Here is an 18,125-nt window from a genome sequence, read left to right on the forward strand (position 1 = left end):
TTATTGTCTTGTAAACAAGAGGCTCTGGGTTTGAGTCCTGATAAAATGTGAGGCCTCCTCTGATTGCAAAATATTAATATTGTTGCTTTGTAAACAAGAGGCTCTGGGTTTGAGTCCTGATAAAATATGTAAGATTGAAATACATGTGGCAAAATAATATCTCCACACGTGAGATTTTGAGAATAATTATTGCTAGTTGATATACAACTGATAGCTCCCAGATCTGAAACCTGGTAAAATGTGTTGTTCAACAGCATAAAAGAGCAAAACTATTTTATATTGGGGATCACCAGAGCCTAGTTATTGCTGTTGTCTGGGTATAAAAGTATCAGCTCAGCCACTAACTGCTATTATAATTGTTTTGACATATTGTCCATAGTTCTGTTTTTTTGGACCAAGAAATTTTATATAAATAAACAACAAAAATGCCAAAACAAAAATATTGCAATCAGTGTAATAAAAATATATCTAGTTCTAATTGGGCTAGGCATTGCCATATTTGTAACCGTAAGAAATGCAGAAAGGCCACAAAAATGTGTCCAAGATGCCATAAAATATTAAGCAAGGCATATTACAAATGGCGTAAGTGTAATTTTTATGTACAGTCATCAACATTGCCCCCACAACCATCTACATCTGGTCTGAAAAGGAAGCATGAAGCACCTGTTAATGCTAGACCGGCAAAACAGCCACGCTATGCACCACCTATCCATAGCAGTTTTAATAGCCAATTAAGGGATTACCGGTTTGTATCAGAGCCAAGATGCGGTATTAAGAATTTTTTGAACAGTGTAAATCCTGATGTGCAGGCAATTCTTAATGCACAAAATGGCTCTTATAAGCTGTCCCTCAAATTGTTTACACAATATAAGAAACCAAATGGCACAAAATTTACACAGCCCCACATGACAGAAACTGTACCTGTATATTCAAATGCAAATTCAGACAAAATAATAAGCAGTTTGATACATCAATTAAATATTAAACACTCTGAATTTGCAGCAAAAGAGTCTGGATGGAGCCTATGCGGTTCTCCACACAAGCTCTATGTTAATATTTCTGAATTCAGCCCATTACAAGGATCTACATATTTGCCATTACCTGCCAATATTAAAAACAAAACAGCCGTGGTTAATATAGAAAATAATGATGATAAATGCTTTTTGTGGTGTATTTTAGCTGCTTTGTTTCCAGTTTCAAGGAATCCTCAGAGAATAAATTATTACAAACAACATGAGCACGATTTTGATGAGGCAATGGAGGGTTTAGAATATCCAATGTCTGTTCAGAATATTGATAAATTTGAAAAAAAGGCCAGGAATATCAATGATAAACAATTATCTATTAATGTATTTACTTGTTCTACTGGCCGTGGCAATTGCTTGATAGCACCTCTCAGAATCAGTACATTTGATGATGATTCTGCTGTTCCGATTGATCTGCTCTTAATTGAAGGGGATGGCACATATCATTACACTCTGATACATAATCTTGAAGCTTTAGTGAGAACACAACTAGACAAATCCAATACAATATTGAAGTGGTGCAGAAGATGTTTAACTGTATTTGATGGTAGAAAAATGGTGAATGGGGTTCGGGAAGTGAATGCAGAAATTGCTAAAAACAAGTTAATTGAACATTTAAAATACTGTAAAAATCATAAACCTGTTCATATGGTGATGCCCAATCCAAGAGAAAATGCAAAATTCAAAAAGTTTGAAGCCTTGTTGGAACACCCAGCATATATAGTCTGTGATTTTGAATCAAATCTCAAACCTCTTGCATTCTGTAGCCCAGACCCTGAGGAATCTTCAATTACAGCATATCAATTACATGAACCTTCCAGCTTTTATTATGTGATTGTACAGGATGGTGTTGTTAGTAAAGAAGAATCATACATGGGAGCAGATGCCATCAAAAAATTTGCACATAGAATAGAAAATGAGTGCTATGACATAGCATCTAACATCTTATTAAAATCAAAACCTATGTTGCCTTTAACAGAGAAACAGATTGAAGATTTCAACAATGCAGAAAAATGCCCACTATGTGATTCTGAATTTTCAGATACAAAAATCAAGGTGAAACACCATTCTCATACAGATGGTAAATTCAAAATGGCCCTGTGTAATAGCTGTAATATTAAGATCCAGAGACCAAAATTTGTCCCAATATTTTGCCATGGAGCATCCAATTATGATTTTCATCATTTGATCAGGTACGAGGGGTTTGACAAACAGAATTTAAATATTTTAGCTGAAAATGATGAGAAATATATTGCTATTAGCAAAATAATTAAAGTTAATGGTGTTCCTATTCACTTAAGATTTCTTGATTCATACAGAATTTTATCGGCTAGCCTGGCTACACTGGCCACTCAATTATCTGATGATCAATTCAAAATCACATGTGCCATGTTTCCAAATCAGGACCTGAAATTAATTAGGCGGAAGGGTGTATATCCATATGATTATGTTACAGATTTTTCTAGATTTGATGAGTGTGCTCTGCCACCACAACAAGAGTTTTACAGCAAAATCAGAGCATCTGGAACCACTGATGATGATTATCACCATGCCCAATTGATGTGGAACAATTTAAAATGCCAGACATTTGGTGATTATCACATGGCATATTTAAAACTTGATGTGACCCTCTTAGCTGATATACTGCAGGCATTCAGAAAATCTTCCATGCAAAATTATAAACTGGATCCAATGTATTTTTACAGTGCTCCGGGCCTAGCATGGTCTGCAATGCTTTTAAACACTGAAATGCAATTGGATCTGATCCAAGATCAAGATATGTATCTGTTTATGGAGCAATGTATAAGAGGAGGCATGGTGCAATGCTCTCAGAGATATGCCAGAGCAAATAACAAATATATGCCTGATTATGATCCAGCATTGCCATCAAATTATATATTGTATGTGGATGCAAACAGCCTGTATGGTTATGCCATGATGGATAAACTGCCATATGCAGGGCTTGAGTGGGTTGAAGATTTCAATATTGAAGATCTTAAGGATTTTGATGACAGTGACCATGGCCTCTTCTTAGAGGTTGATCTGACAATTCCTGATAATTTACACAACAAATTTTCTGATCTGCCCCCAATTCCTGAGGTTGAGTGCTCACCTGGCTCTAAACAAAAGAAATTGATGATGACTCTAGACCCAAAACAGGGTTATGTCATATATTACAAAAACCTCCAGTTCCTGATGCATCATGGTGTTCAAGTGACCAAAATTGGCAAAGTTTTGAGGTTCAGGCACTTAAAATGGTTGAAGCCATATATTAATACAAACACAGAGCTTCGAATATTTGCAATGAGCCAATTTGATAAGGCCTTGTTTAAATTGATGGTCAATTCTGTGTATGGCAAAACTATTGAAAATGTCAGAAAACATACCGATGTTAAAATAATTACTGACCCCAGCCTGAGCAAAAAATTGGTTGCAAAGCCTAATTTCAATTATAGAAGAATTTATGATGAAAATATGGCACTTTTCAACATGAAAAAAACAAAGATTAAGTTTGATAAACCTATTTATGTAGGGGCTGTAATATTGGAATTGGCCAAATTACACATGTTAAAATTGTATTACAATGTGCTGAAACCTTTTTATGGTGATTGTGTAAAATTGATGTACATGGACACAGATAGTTTTGTTCTTGATATTCAAACAGAAGATGTTTATCAAGATATAGCACAGCCTGCATTGCTTGAATATTTTGATACCAGTGAACATACAAAGATTCAACACCACAACAAAAAGGTGCCTGGCAAGTTAAAAGATGAGACACTTGGTGATGTTATTGTGGCATTTGCTGGGTTAAGGGCCAAGATGTACAGTTTTGAAACATGTAGTGGTGTTGTTGCCAAAAAAGCCAAGGGCATTGGCAGAGTGACTGTTGACAAAGAGCTTGAATTTGAGGATTACAAAAATTGCATCAAATCATGTAGCACAATCAGAACATCAGAATCCAGAATTCAGAGTGTGGATCACTTGTTGACTAGCAATATTGTAAGAAAAGTGGCTCTGGACCCACATGATGATAAGAGATGTATTTTGTCATGTGGCATACATACTTTACCATGGGGTCATTGTGATTTGAAAAATGGCAATCAATGCCCAATTACAGAGCATGATTTGAAATAAATAAACATGCCTATGAACTTATTTGGGTTCAAAAAACAGGCTATTATGGAGCTGCCAACACCACAACCCTCTTCTGATATAATATCTAAACTAAGTGGCTTGTTAATTATTCATCTGAACAGCATACTTACAGATATTGATGATGAAACAGGTAAAACATTGTACATATTTAACAATAATTTAAATTATTACCAATTACCTGTAGGTGGTCAATTGCAATTTATTACAACCCCTGAGGGCAATGTCAAGATTTCAATAGGGAAAAATATTTATAGAATTAAGCACTCAAACATGATTTCTAGCACTGTATATACTGTTTCTGCTGGTGACTGCTTATATATTGAGGTCCCTGGATCCTATGACAAGCTTATACCTTTTTTATAGAATTAAGAATCAGATATTCAATAATAAATAACCACTAAAACAAAATGCCTAATGATATATTTGGCCATACAAGGCATGAAGATCACAGTGATGAAATTTTGATGCTTGATGTCAGAGTCAAGAAATTAAGAAGTGATTTACAAGCTTTACAAACAACACTCAATGCCAGTCTTCAGTTTGAAATTACAAATTTACAATCACAATGCATGGACCCTCTTCTTAAAATTGACTCAGAACTTAAATTATTGCTTCAGAAATATACTGATTTGGCCACATTGGATAATTTTCAAAGTTTAGAAGAAGCTGTAGCAGCTCTTCAAGCCAAATTTAAGACCCAGGCTAACAACTCTGAGCAATTGAATCAACAATTAGAAGAACAGATTAATAATGTCCAGGCACAGCTCCAAACAATTGTCAAAAGCATAAAATCACAAGAAGATTTTGATCTAGTGATTTCCACTCTAAAGGAACAGATTCAGTCACTCCAGATACCTAATCTGGACCCCTTGAACAATACCATAGCCGAGGTTAAAGAAAAAATTGAGACACTTGAAAATTTTATGAACAACTTGCCATATTCTGATGCTTTGAGTGCAATAACTCGGAGTGTGGCCAACATCAAGCTGCAACTTGAAACATATGAAGATTTTGGAAAAATTCAAAGTACCATAACCCATCTTGAAGGTACAATAGCAGCAGTGCAAAGTGATTTGGCAAATGTACAAGAATCTTTAGAATCCCGCCTGCCCGGGATTGTAGATACCCTTGTTAGTGTCCAGCAACAGATCACAAAGCTTGAAAACCTCAACACTGAATCTGAGCTATCTCATTTTCATCACTTGATTGATGATATCCAAACAAAACTTGAAATTTTACAACAATCAACACCCACTCAGGCAGATATAGCTCTGCTCCAAGATGCTATGCAAAGTGTGGCTGATGCTTCTGAATTAAACAATGTCAAATTGGCACTTGAATCTTTGCAAAATACAGTATCAAATCTGCCTACATCACAGGAACTTAAAAATATTAAGAGAGCAGTGAATCGCATATTGAAATCAGAAGATATCAAGAATATCCAGGCAGAGATCAAACAACTCACTCAGACAGTGGCCACTCTACCAACCAATCAACATATTAATGAATTGCATGCCCTGTTTGAGGATATCAGAAGACAGGTCCATGATCTTACTGCTCAAAATTCAAAATTGGCAGTTGTTGAAAATGTACAGCAAATTGTAGCTAATATCACGCAACAGCTAGGGACCATGGAATCCAATCAAGCAAATGCTTTGTCTGTTTTTGCCACCCAGCTTCAAGAAATTGTGCAACAATACAAGAAACTTGCTGTGGACATAAGAATCAAGCCGGGGCACGATGAGATTGTTAGGAACATCAATGAGCATCTTGAATCTGTAACAAGCAGATTGCTTACAGCAGAAAAAGAAATAAAAGGCATAATCGAGAACCCAAAACATACAGTAATTCTTGAATTGTACAGCATCCCCAACAAAGAATATGATTCACCATTTACACCAGGCGGCAAAATATATATGCTGTCCCCTGCACAATTTTATTACCAGTTTTTTGTTGGGGGCACATTGAGACCAATCAAGATCAAATATTGGCTTCAACCACAGGCACACCACTACCCCACCTTATCAATAACAAATGCTGATAACAAAGTGAAAATCACCAGTGTAGAATTGGAGGATTTTACAGATCCCAATACATTGGAAACAGCATATGTTGAAGATGATGGCTCTCTGGAATTTAAAATACAAATAGGGGACAAATTATATTTAGAAAATCCTGTAGTATCAGCTTCTGAACACCCCATAGTTACAATATTCTTGTTTACATATTATGTCTAGACAAATTATTGTTGATGAATTACACAGACAAGCCAGACATAATTTTAAGAGACTCCCAGTAGTCACAAAGGGCATAGATGATTTATGGCAGAGCGACTTGATTGAAATGGCAAGTGGACAGCTGAAAAACTTAGACAAAATCAACAAGGGCTACAAATATCTACTCACTGTTATAGATACATTTTCAAAATTTGCCTGGGCTGTGCCACTCAAATCCAAGACTGGAAAATGTGTTACAGAAGCCATCAGAACAATCATCAATCAGAGTGGAAGATCACCGCGCTATTTGCAAACAGATAATGGCAAAGAATTTTATAATTCAGTGTTTCAACAATTTATTAAAAGCCAGGCAATACAACATTATTCGAGTTACAGTGACCTCAAGGCCTCAATTGTAGAGAGATTCAACAAAACCCTAAAAAATCTTATGTATAAACAATTTACACTTCAAGGTAATTATAAATGGATTAATATTCTTCCAGAACTTCTACATAAATATAACAATTCGGTCCATTCTACAATCAACATGAAACCCTCTGAAGTAACTTCATCTGATGAGCAAAAATTGATCAGTACTGTTTATTATCCTAGATATCAGCCAACAATAAGAAAGGCCAAATACAAGGTGGGGATCAAGTAAGAATCAGCAAATATAAACACTTATTCAAAAGAGGCTTTACAAGAAACTGGAGCACTGAATTATTTACAGTGGTTCAAGTTAAACCTGGCACCCTTAACACATATATAATAAAAGACCACCGAGGAGAAATTCTCAAAGGCAGGTTTTATGAAGAAGAGCTCAGCAAAACTAAACAGCCTGACACATATCTCATAGAAAAAATCATCCGCAGAAAAGGCAACAAGTTACTTGTCAAATGGCTAGGACTCCCAGAACACAGCTGGATCGATGCAAACAAAGTGATAATATGAACACCTGGGATGTTATAAAAAGGCTGCCAGAACCTGAACAGCAGAATAAGAGAAATGGAAACTTGCTGCCTGATAATATTAGGTGTCTTATTGTTGGGCCATCTGCTTGTGGTAAAACTACACTAATGGTTGATAATTTTTTATTGGCACCCAACTGGTTAGACTGGAAAAACAGGCACTTGTATGTCTTCTCTAAGAGCTTGGAACAATTAAAATATCAGCAACTGATAAAGCTATATGATGGATTGGATATAGCCACTTTTGAATCAGATGTTAAGCCACTCCATGAATGTCTCGATAATTCTGTTGTTGTGTTTGATGACATTATACTGGATAATCAAAACAAGGTTAGAAATTTCTTTACACAGGACCGGCACAAAAATATTGATTGCTTCTACCTGGCACAGACTTTTTCTAAAATTCCGAAGCAGCTGATCCGAGACAACAGCAATTTTATATGTGTGTTTCATCAGGATCATACCAACCTCAAACACATACATGATGAATATGTAGGTGGGGACTTGAGCTACAATGATTTTTCTAAGTTTTGCAGTGGGTGCTGGAACCAGGACAGTTATGGGTTTGTCACAATTGATATGACAAGAACACCCAATAGTGGCAAATATAGAAATAAAATCAACAATTTTCTAGACATTGAAACATAAATAAATAACCATGAAAAGGCCAATTATTGATGATCTTAAATTAAGAGATTATCTTGTAAAAAGATTTAAGGGATGGAAATCAGAGAACCGACGAATTTATGAAAAACACAAACAAACAGAACAGCCTATTATTGACGCTATTGGTGAATTAGGTAAAAATATCAAAACTGTTACAGAGCAAAATCAAAATTTGATCACAGAGCTTGTACCTGTAGCTGCTAGGAACATATTAGATTATCCATTCACCCCACTTTCCAGTATTCATACACCTAGTCCTATTGCTCCTAGAAGAATTGAAGCTACTCAGGATCCTATTGAATTGGGTCTTCTTGCTCAAAAATATTTAAGCACATCTAAAGACAACAAAGATGAGGTTTTTGGCTTATATGCTGACACAGAGCGTGATGGTAACATCATACATAGAATTGGCAATTTCAGAGTAACATTTATGGGAGATGATCTGATTGTATATTCAGAATCTCGTCTTGGAGAAAAAGGTGCTTTTGTTAAGTACCCCGGCACACCTGGATTGTGGGAACTGATGACTAGGAAAAGGCCTGGCAGCTATACAGATCAAGATTATGAATATTACAAAGAAATATTAATAAAATCAGATGCTCTATACCAGAACAATGATCCCACACAAAAAAGAGTCAAGTCTAGCAGTGGAGCAAAATACAACAAATTAATCAAGCCCATATGGTCACAGATCAAGACTGGCAGTGGAATCAAACAATACAACACCCTGCCTAAAGAATTTGTGTGGGTTGATGATGTCAGGAAACTTGTAGATAGGCTATTGGTGATAGCTGGGGAGAAAAATGCTGGCAACCACAATTTTTACAATGAAAAAGTTGGAATTATGGACATGATAAGCACAAAATTGTCTAATTTTATAGTGAATGACACTAAGGGGATTGGATATCTTATAAAAATTATTAATACTCTACCACCTAAATTTTGGAATATTTCTGAGGGTCGGGGCTTGGTTAATGACATTATAAACAAGCTGCCATTTGAACTACACATTCCAGGCTATCAGTATTGTGGTCCCGGTACAAAATTGGACCATAGATTAAACAGAGGTGATCCTGGTGTTAATCCTTTAGATGCTGCTTGTAGAGACCATGACATAGCATACAACACACATACTGATCTTGACAAGAGACATGTTGCAGACAAGAAATTAGAAGAGGCTGCATTTGGTAGATTTGTAAGCAAGGATGCTTCTTTGAGTAAAAAAATAGCAGCATTGGGGACCACCATAGCTATGAATACCAAACAAAAATTGGGGTGGGGGTTGTGAATATGTATATAATAAACCTACAATGAAGGCCAAGGGTGTTATGTATCAAATACCTTATGCAGGTCTTAAATCTCTTAAAACTATTGATAGCCTTTTGACCAAAAAGCAGCGCAAGAAAAAAAGTCTTGTCTTGCAAAGGGCCATGGTATGAAATTGTTGCATAGTACCCCCAATTAAAAAAATTACAGCAATCAAGAAAAAATCACATGTGGGGGGATTTATATTTACCATCCCTGCCATCTTAGCTGCTCTCGGGGCTGTGGGGAGCTTGGCTGGGGGATCAGCTGCCATAGCAAAAACAGTAATAGATGCCAAGAAGAATAGGGCAGAATTAGATGAATTGAAGCGCCATAACCTGGCCATTGAGAAACAAGGCAAAGGTGTTAAGAGAGCTATGAATAAGTTTAAAAAAAACAAGAGCCGCTTACAAACCAAGATATTGAAGCTTTAATCAAGCCACTGGGCATCAAACATTTTATTGGTGTGTACATGTCTGATTCTTTACCAGAACAACCACTCAACAAAGAGTGTGGCATTGTTAATTTGGATAAGTACAAAAATCAGGGCACTCACTGGATCTGTTATCTTAAATATTTAAAAGATGAGGCATTTGTGTTTGATTCATTTGGAGGTGTTCCACCTGAAAATTTAATAAAATATCTAAAATCAGCTAATCTTTATTACAATAATGCCCGTGTTCAAAACTTCAAAGATGTTAATTGCGGACATTTGTGTTTATCTGTTCTTAGATATATAAAAGTGAAAAAAAAAAAACCATCAATTGAAGATTTTCAAAAAGCCTTGTGGTATTTAAAACATCATGGGGGTATTCCATCTCACCAGCCAAAATTCAATATTGAAACTCAAATTACATGATGACATAGTGTATCCCAAAACAATAGCTCTCAGAGCATTTTATGGCATGTACTTGATCCCTAATATTACACACCACAACAACACAATTGCAGTAGGGGATCAAAAAATTGTCATCACTCCAGGGCAGTATAATCTGTCCACTCTAAATGCTCAATTACCCAGAGGTGTAGTGTTAAGTCAAAATTCTGTCACTCACAGAGTAGAGATTGTATCTGCTACAGAGACAGTGGATCTGGGTACTATAGGAGAGCTATTAGGATTTGAGAACAATACAAAACTTGAACCAGGCATCAAACACACTGCTATTAATATTCCTAAATTCTTAGCCATAGAGACTCTGAATATTCACTGTAATGTGGCTGAGGGTATGATCACCAAATCAAATGGCATAGGCACTCACAAACAAACTGGCATCATTGCAACATTCAAACCTAATTCTGAATTCATGGAGCCCATCATCTACAATCCATCCCCAACATTATATTTTCCTGTGTGTCATAATAGAATAGATAATATTGAATTAATGGTCACTAATGAAAAAGAAGAATTATTTGATTTTGCTGGAGCCACAACAACTGCTATCATAGAAATTAATATTTAAAAAAATACATACAAGAAAAAAATGGAAAATATTGAGAGTTATGAGCTACAATCATTCCCTCCAAACAGGAGGACATTTGCAAATTTAAATCAACCCAACACAGAGATTGAGGTTGATCTTGATGTAGGGGATGGCTTTATACACCCCCACAGAGCAGATCTGTACATCAAATTTGATGTTGTAAAGCTCGATGGTACCGATTATCCGGCAAATTCAAATATAAGATTGGTGGACAATTTTGTGCCGCATCTTTTCTCTGAAATTGAGATCAGAAAGCATGGTGTTGTTATAAACAGAATAGATTATCCCGGCATTATCTCCACAGCTTTGGCCACACTAAAATTATCCAAAACCGAGGCTTCTTACTACAAAATAGGTGGATTTGAGGCTGGTGATAAAATTATATCTAAAAGCCACACAGTGCTGTTCCCCATGCGCCTGTTGCCAGGATTCTTCTCAGATTACAAAGATATTATGTGGAAGGGTGGTTTAAGAATCACATTTAGAAGAGCTGCCAATGATAATAATGCTTTGATGAGGTACAGCACATTAAACTCTACAGGGGAAGCTCTGCCTAATACCCTACCAGATGCAGGCAAATGCATTATTCAGACTATGGAGTTAAGAATCCCGGTTGTTGAATATGAGGCCAGTTATGCTCTTAAATACAAAGCAGATATTTTAAAAAATCCACAAATTCCTTTACAATTTTATACATATCAATGTGTACAGAAGCCCGCATCTGGTACCTATTATGAGTTTGATGCTACAAATTCATTCTCCAGTATACAATATGACATGCCGGATTTTGTGGTGGTACTGTTTCAGACTGGAAGACACAATAATCAGGAAAAAAATTCAAGTAAATTTGATAACTGCAACATCAAGAACATATATCTTAAAAATGGCAGAAATGAGGTATTTCCTAGAGAAAATTATAATTTAGACATGTCCAAGGATGATTTCCTCAAATTATATGAGGCATTTTCATCATACAAAAGGGTCACTACTGGCAATACTGACATGTATTACACACCAGATGAATTCAAAGCACAGAGACCCATATTTGTAATCAACACTTCAAAAAGGAAACAAGTTGTGGTTAATGACAGGACAAATATTAAAATTATCTGTGAATTCCACAATACACTCACGATGACACCATATGTAGTGTTATTCTCATAGGTGAAAAATCATATGTTTATGATGTAAGAAATGAGAGAGTCACAGAGCAATTCTAGAGGGCCGACTCAAACACAGAATCCCCTTGATTACAAGACAATAATACCAACATTTTGCCGTCAGGGAGGCCTATGCACTCTGCCAGGTTTGAAACCTGGGGACCTTTTGATTATAGGCCATGGAATTATGTCTACAGCACATCTGCCCGTGGCAGGAAAGCTTTTATATATATTACTTACCCAAATTTAACAGCACCTCTGCTCATGGCAGGAAAGCTCAAATTTAACAGCACCTCTGCTCATGGCAGGAAAGCTCAAATAACACAGCACATCTGCCCGTGGCAGGAAAGCTTTTATATATATTACTTACCCAAATTTAACAGCACATCTGCCCGTGGCAGGAAAGCTCAAATTTAACAGCACCTCTGCTCATGGCAGGAAAGCTCAAATAACACAGCACATCTGCCCGTGGCAGGAAAGCTCAATTACAGAAATATGCAATGAATATTCTGTAAGTTACAGACTCGGGTTTATATTATTGCAACAAGACAAAACTAGAATTGTGCTCAGGTTTGCATGACAATATCCAAGAAGCCAATATTATCATTACTAAGAATTTCCTCTTTGAGTTAATAATATGATGGATGGCAAGTAATTTTCCCTGAAAGGGGCACAGTGTAGATAAGAATTTCTCTTTGAGTTAATAACATGGATGACATGTAATTTCCCCTGAAAAAGCGCAGTGTAGATTATATTTCTTGAATGCCAGCAGATATAATCTCCCAGGCATACAGAAAGAGGCCAATATTCTCTTTACTAAGAATTTTCTCTTTGAGTAAATAATATGATGGATGATATGTTATTTCTCTCTGAAAAGACACAGTGTAGATTATATCTGCTGGAATACAAGAAATATAATCTCCCGGGCAAGCATGATTTATTGCTGGCCGAAACAAGGGACTGATCAAAGATTAGAAAAAACATGCAAGCAATTAATTATGTTTGCCCACTCCTCTCCTATTGTATTGATCGGGCAGTTCAACAGCAATAACTAGGCTCTGGTGATCCCCAATATAAAATAGTTTTGCTCTTTTATGCTGTTGAACAACACATTTTACCAGGTTTCGGATCTGGGAGCTATCAGTTGTATATCAACTAGCAATAATTATTCTCAAAATCTCACGTGTGGAGATATTATTTTGCCACATGTATTTCAATCTTACATATTTTATCAGGACTCAAACCCAGAGCCTCTTGTTTACAAAGCAACAATATTAATATTTTGCAATCAGAGGAGGCCTCACATTTTATCAGGACTCAAACCCAGAGCCTCTTGTTTACAAGACAATAAAAACCATGGGGCTATGCACCACACTCTACTGGGTCTCCTGGGATTTTGACAGAAAAACATACTATAAACAATAAGATGATATGGGAACTTGGCACAGTTTTAAGTGTAGGCAAATCTGTCTGAAGGGCTTCATCTTTTCTACACTAGAATTCAAAATTCTTAAAAATTCAGAGCATATCACACTAGAAGAATTGGGGTATAAGCCCCTCTTGCCATTGTTTTAAGTGTGGGCAAATCGGATTGTTCAATCAAATAACCTCTTCTTTTCTACACTTGTAAGTGGTGCTGGTTATATAGCCAATCCCACTACTTCCATAGAGCTTGCCGTGCTTATTGTTGTTCATGGAAACGGACGTTGCTAGGGAACTTAAAGAAAGTATATTTTCAACCCCGAAAACTACTGTAAGGGAATTATGGAATTATAGACTTTTCGAATTTCAAAACATGAGCATCAGAATTTATTACAGAGGAGAGGTAGAAATTTGATGGGGATGGACGGGGTTACGTTTACAAATGTGAAAATAACGAAAGACGTAAATATTGCTTTTTCAATTTAATGTCGCTATTAAATTTGTTTGTACAAGAAGTCTAACTAACTATCTTGGAACGGTTATTGCTTACTAACTTTATTATTAAGAAAATAGATAATTTTGAATATTTTGTATATTTGTACCACACAAAGTTACGTTCAAAACTTTCCAAATACGTGAACCACGTCGGCGAGCGCACGAAATGACGGAAAACAATTATCTTTCTTAAATTACATTTAAAAATGTGAGAATGATGTACTGCAAATACTGCTTTTCCAATATAGTGTCGCTATTCAATTCATTTATCTGAAATATATAACTATTTTGAAACGGACAATAAATACCCACTTTATTATTATGAAAATAGACAATAATGTGTTCAAAATTTGTACCATATTAGAGTACTTCCATAAAGTTATTTTCTAAACTTTTCAAATTAGCGAACTTATACACTTGTTCCCCTTCATCCAATACAACATGCAGATATTTTTAATGTCATTAAGATCATTGAGGAACCCCATCTATAACGTGATTACGTCCACAACGTGGCCGAAGGTCACGAACGCGAGCTTACAAGACGTGGCCAAAGGCCACGTCGAAAATACGCGAGTAATTTTATAACACGAATTAAACTCCTGCAAAGTAGAGAACTAGAAATAAGTTAAAATAAACTGTAGGAAGTTCCTCAGTTCCTACATGGAGTAATCGCCCCTGGGTCCTTCCCTCTGCGGTTGCTACGGAGCACTGTTACCAACTTAGCTCTTATGGAGCCAGATCTGGCTCTTTCTTGCACCCGGGGCGCCTGCCTCCCTGCCCCACTATCAACCTATTACTAGCTCCGGTCCACATAGTCCAACCAACCTTTGCCATGAATGTGCATTTTGTACGTGATATTGTTATATTGGCTGCGTCACCTCACCCCTCATACCTCCCCAGCTACTTTTTAGAGCGCCGCGGCTAACGTGAAGATGGCATAATATTGTTATCTGCCAATCCTTTGATACGAGCATCGATGGATTATTGGGATGGGTGATGCCGCAAGATTTAGACTGTGAAAACTAGATTAAATTGTCATCACTTTAAAGTTAACGGTAATAGCACTCCTTTGACATCTAAAATTACCCTAGAAGGCACTTTATCCAGCTTTTGAAAATCTAGGTCATTGATAATCAACCTTTGCTCCATTCAAGGTGAAATTTAGTTCTTTTATGTACATCATGTTTGGCACCACTACCAGGATGGGCGTAGAAGTCAAGGAGGCAACGTTTATGAGAGTATTATTTTATTTGTTCTCTTGCGAAAATCAAACATGCAGTGGCGTAGAAAAGTACATGAACGGAAAGAGGACACGTTAAACAATTTCTTGGTCTTATAAAAGTCGAAACTCCCATTTGATTAGCCGTAACGTGAAGTTGAAGTTCATTCCCCATAAGGAATAAGTAGGATTCTGTAAATACTTATTCATTATATTTTTCAAACATCGCGTCTAGCTTAATAATCAACTTAGAAAACCGCTTCCACTTGCAACATGGAGAGAATTTCATACTCTCTTGTGTAGTTGCGTTTATTTTTAGTAGCAGGGCCCATTCCGACGATATTGAAATAAATGCACAGTTGGTGCGAAATTGTCACTCTTCCCCTTAATGGAACAAAAGGGGAGTTTTATTTCCATAATTTTAGCTTTCATGCCACAAGAAAACAACGGTGTATTTCTGTAAAATATTGATTGATTGATTTGCTTTATTTTACTTCGCATCTTGTGCCACTTTTGGCTAATTTGGTAAGATGGGGATGAGTGATGATGTGATGAAATTGATGAATGGAAACTCACAAACATTCATTCAAGGGGGCCGGCACTGTAAAATATCTCAACTTGTTTTCTATTTTAATGTAATAACGCCGCTACCGCTACCGCTACGGAAGCTACCGCATATATCTTTTCCCTAGAAAAACTGCAATCATGATGAGTCATTCCAAGGCAAAATATTCCGGACGTAAACTAGCCCCCCATTCGGATGTCCGGGAGGGGGATGTCTGGGAAGGACACGTTATGACAAAGGACACTGATGGGGAAAAGAGAAGCAAACAGAAGGTAAGATTAAGGATTGGAACGTGGAATGTCAGAACCCTGTTACAGTCGGGAAAGCTAGAAAACTTAAAGGCAGAAATGAGAAGAAACAAAGTAGATGTTATGGGAATATCAGAAGTGAGGTGGGAACAGAATGGTGAAATAGTGAGTGATGAGTTCAAGATGTTTTATTCTGGAGGTGATCAACAAGGAAATCGTGGTGTGGGAATAGTGCTAGGACCACGTGTGAAACATAAAGTTATAGCAGTGCGTTATGTGGATGACAGGATTATAATGGTGAAACTTCAAGGAAAGAAGAAAGACTTAGTGTTAATTCAAGTGTATATGCCACATAGTGGGTTGTCAGAAGAAGAAGTGGAGGAAAACTATGAGAAGATAGAGGAATTGATTGAAAAAGAGAGAAAGGGATCGTGCATTATCGTAATGGGTGATTGGAATGCTGTAGTAGGAGAAAGGCAGGATGGAAGTACAGTAGGAAGATATGGATTAGGTGAGAGAAATGAGAGAGGGGAAAGCCTGGTAAATTTCTGTAAAAGAAACTCCCTATTTGTTGGAAACACACTGTTCCAGCAACATAAGAGAAGGAGGTACACCTGGATATGTCCAAGAGATTCCAAAAGATACCAGATAGATTACATACTGGTACAAGAAAGATTTCGAAATTGTTTGAAAAATGCGAAGACATTGCCAGGAGCTGACATTAATTCAGACCACATCTTGCTAATAGGAGAAATCAATCTTACATTGAAGAAGATAACCCAAAACCAGGTGAGCAAGAAACCCCACTTAGAGAAGCTAAGGGAAGAAGACGAAAGACAAAAATTTGCAGAACATTTCCAAGGAAACTACAATAAGTTTAAAGCTAGTTGTAACAATAAGGATGAGATGTGGGATGGAATAAAAAGCTGCTTACTGAAGGCAGTGGATGAAACAATAGGCTACAGGGAAAGGAAAAGTGTAAAGAAACCATGGATTACTGAAAGTATGCTGAAAAAAATGGAGGAACGGAGAAAATGGAAGAATGTAAATACAGAAGAGGGAAGACATAATTACAAGATACTGAATAACCAGCTAAGAAGAGAAACTGACAGGGCAAAAGAACAATGGATGAAACAAAAATGTGAAGAAATTGAAGAACTGGAAAAAAGAGGAAGGTATGACTTGATGTATCGTGAAGTAAACTGCTTGGGCTTCCAAAAGAAGAAATGGAAAACAATGTGGATGATAGAAGACGAGGAAGGATGTGAAATCACAGACAAAAAAGGAATATCGAATGTGTGGGGAAAGTACGTTGAAGAGCTCTACCAGAAAGAGAATCGCCCAGACAGTCTGAATGTAGAAAATGAAGACGACGTGCCTGATGATGAGAAAGGATACTATATCCTGAATGAAGAATTTGAGCAAGCACTCAAAGAAATGAGGAATGGGAAAGCAACGGGCACTGATGAAATTCCTGTTGAACTTATCAAATGCCTGGGAGATGGAAAAAGAGAAATACTGCACTTATGCAATGAAATCTATGAGAAAGGGGATTGGCCACAAGATTTCACGGAGACTGTTTTGGTACCTCTGCAGAAGAAAAGCAATGCCAGAAAATGTTCTGAGTACAGGACAATCAGCTTGATATCTCACTCGGCAAAAATTCTTCTAAGAATTCTGAACAGACGCCTATACTCGAAGGTCAGTGGCGAGTTAGAGGAAGAACAGTTTGGTTTCAGGAAAGGAAGAGGTACAAGGGATGCAATTGGTTTACTGAGGACCATTGGGGAAAGATATTTAGAGAAAGGAAAGGAGGTGTTTGTAGTATTTGTAGACCTGGAGAAAGCCTTTGATAGAGTGAATTGGGTTAAACTTTTAGAAATTCTGAAGAAAATTGGCGTAGATTGGAAAGAGAGAAGACTTCTAAGCAACTTATACATGAATCAACGAGTTAAAGTGAGAACAGGAGACGAAATGACAGAAGGCTGTGAAATTGGAAGAGGAGTACGACAAGGATGCTGCCTATCGCCTACTTTGTTTAATATCTATTTAGAAGATATAGTGAAAACTTGTTTCCAGGGCACAGGAGGTGTCAAATTGGGAGGAAGAAGAATAAACTGCATAAGATTTGCTGATGACATGGCATTATTCGCTGAGGATGAAATAACCATAAATAGTATGTTAGAAGAGTTAAAC

Source organism: Lepisma saccharinum, chromosome 4 (genome assembly GCF_977018435.1).
Source record: "Lepisma saccharinum chromosome 4, izLepSacc3.1, whole genome shotgun sequence".
NCBI classification, from domain to species: Eukaryota; Metazoa; Arthropoda; class Insecta; order Zygentoma; family Lepismatidae; genus Lepisma; species Lepisma saccharinum.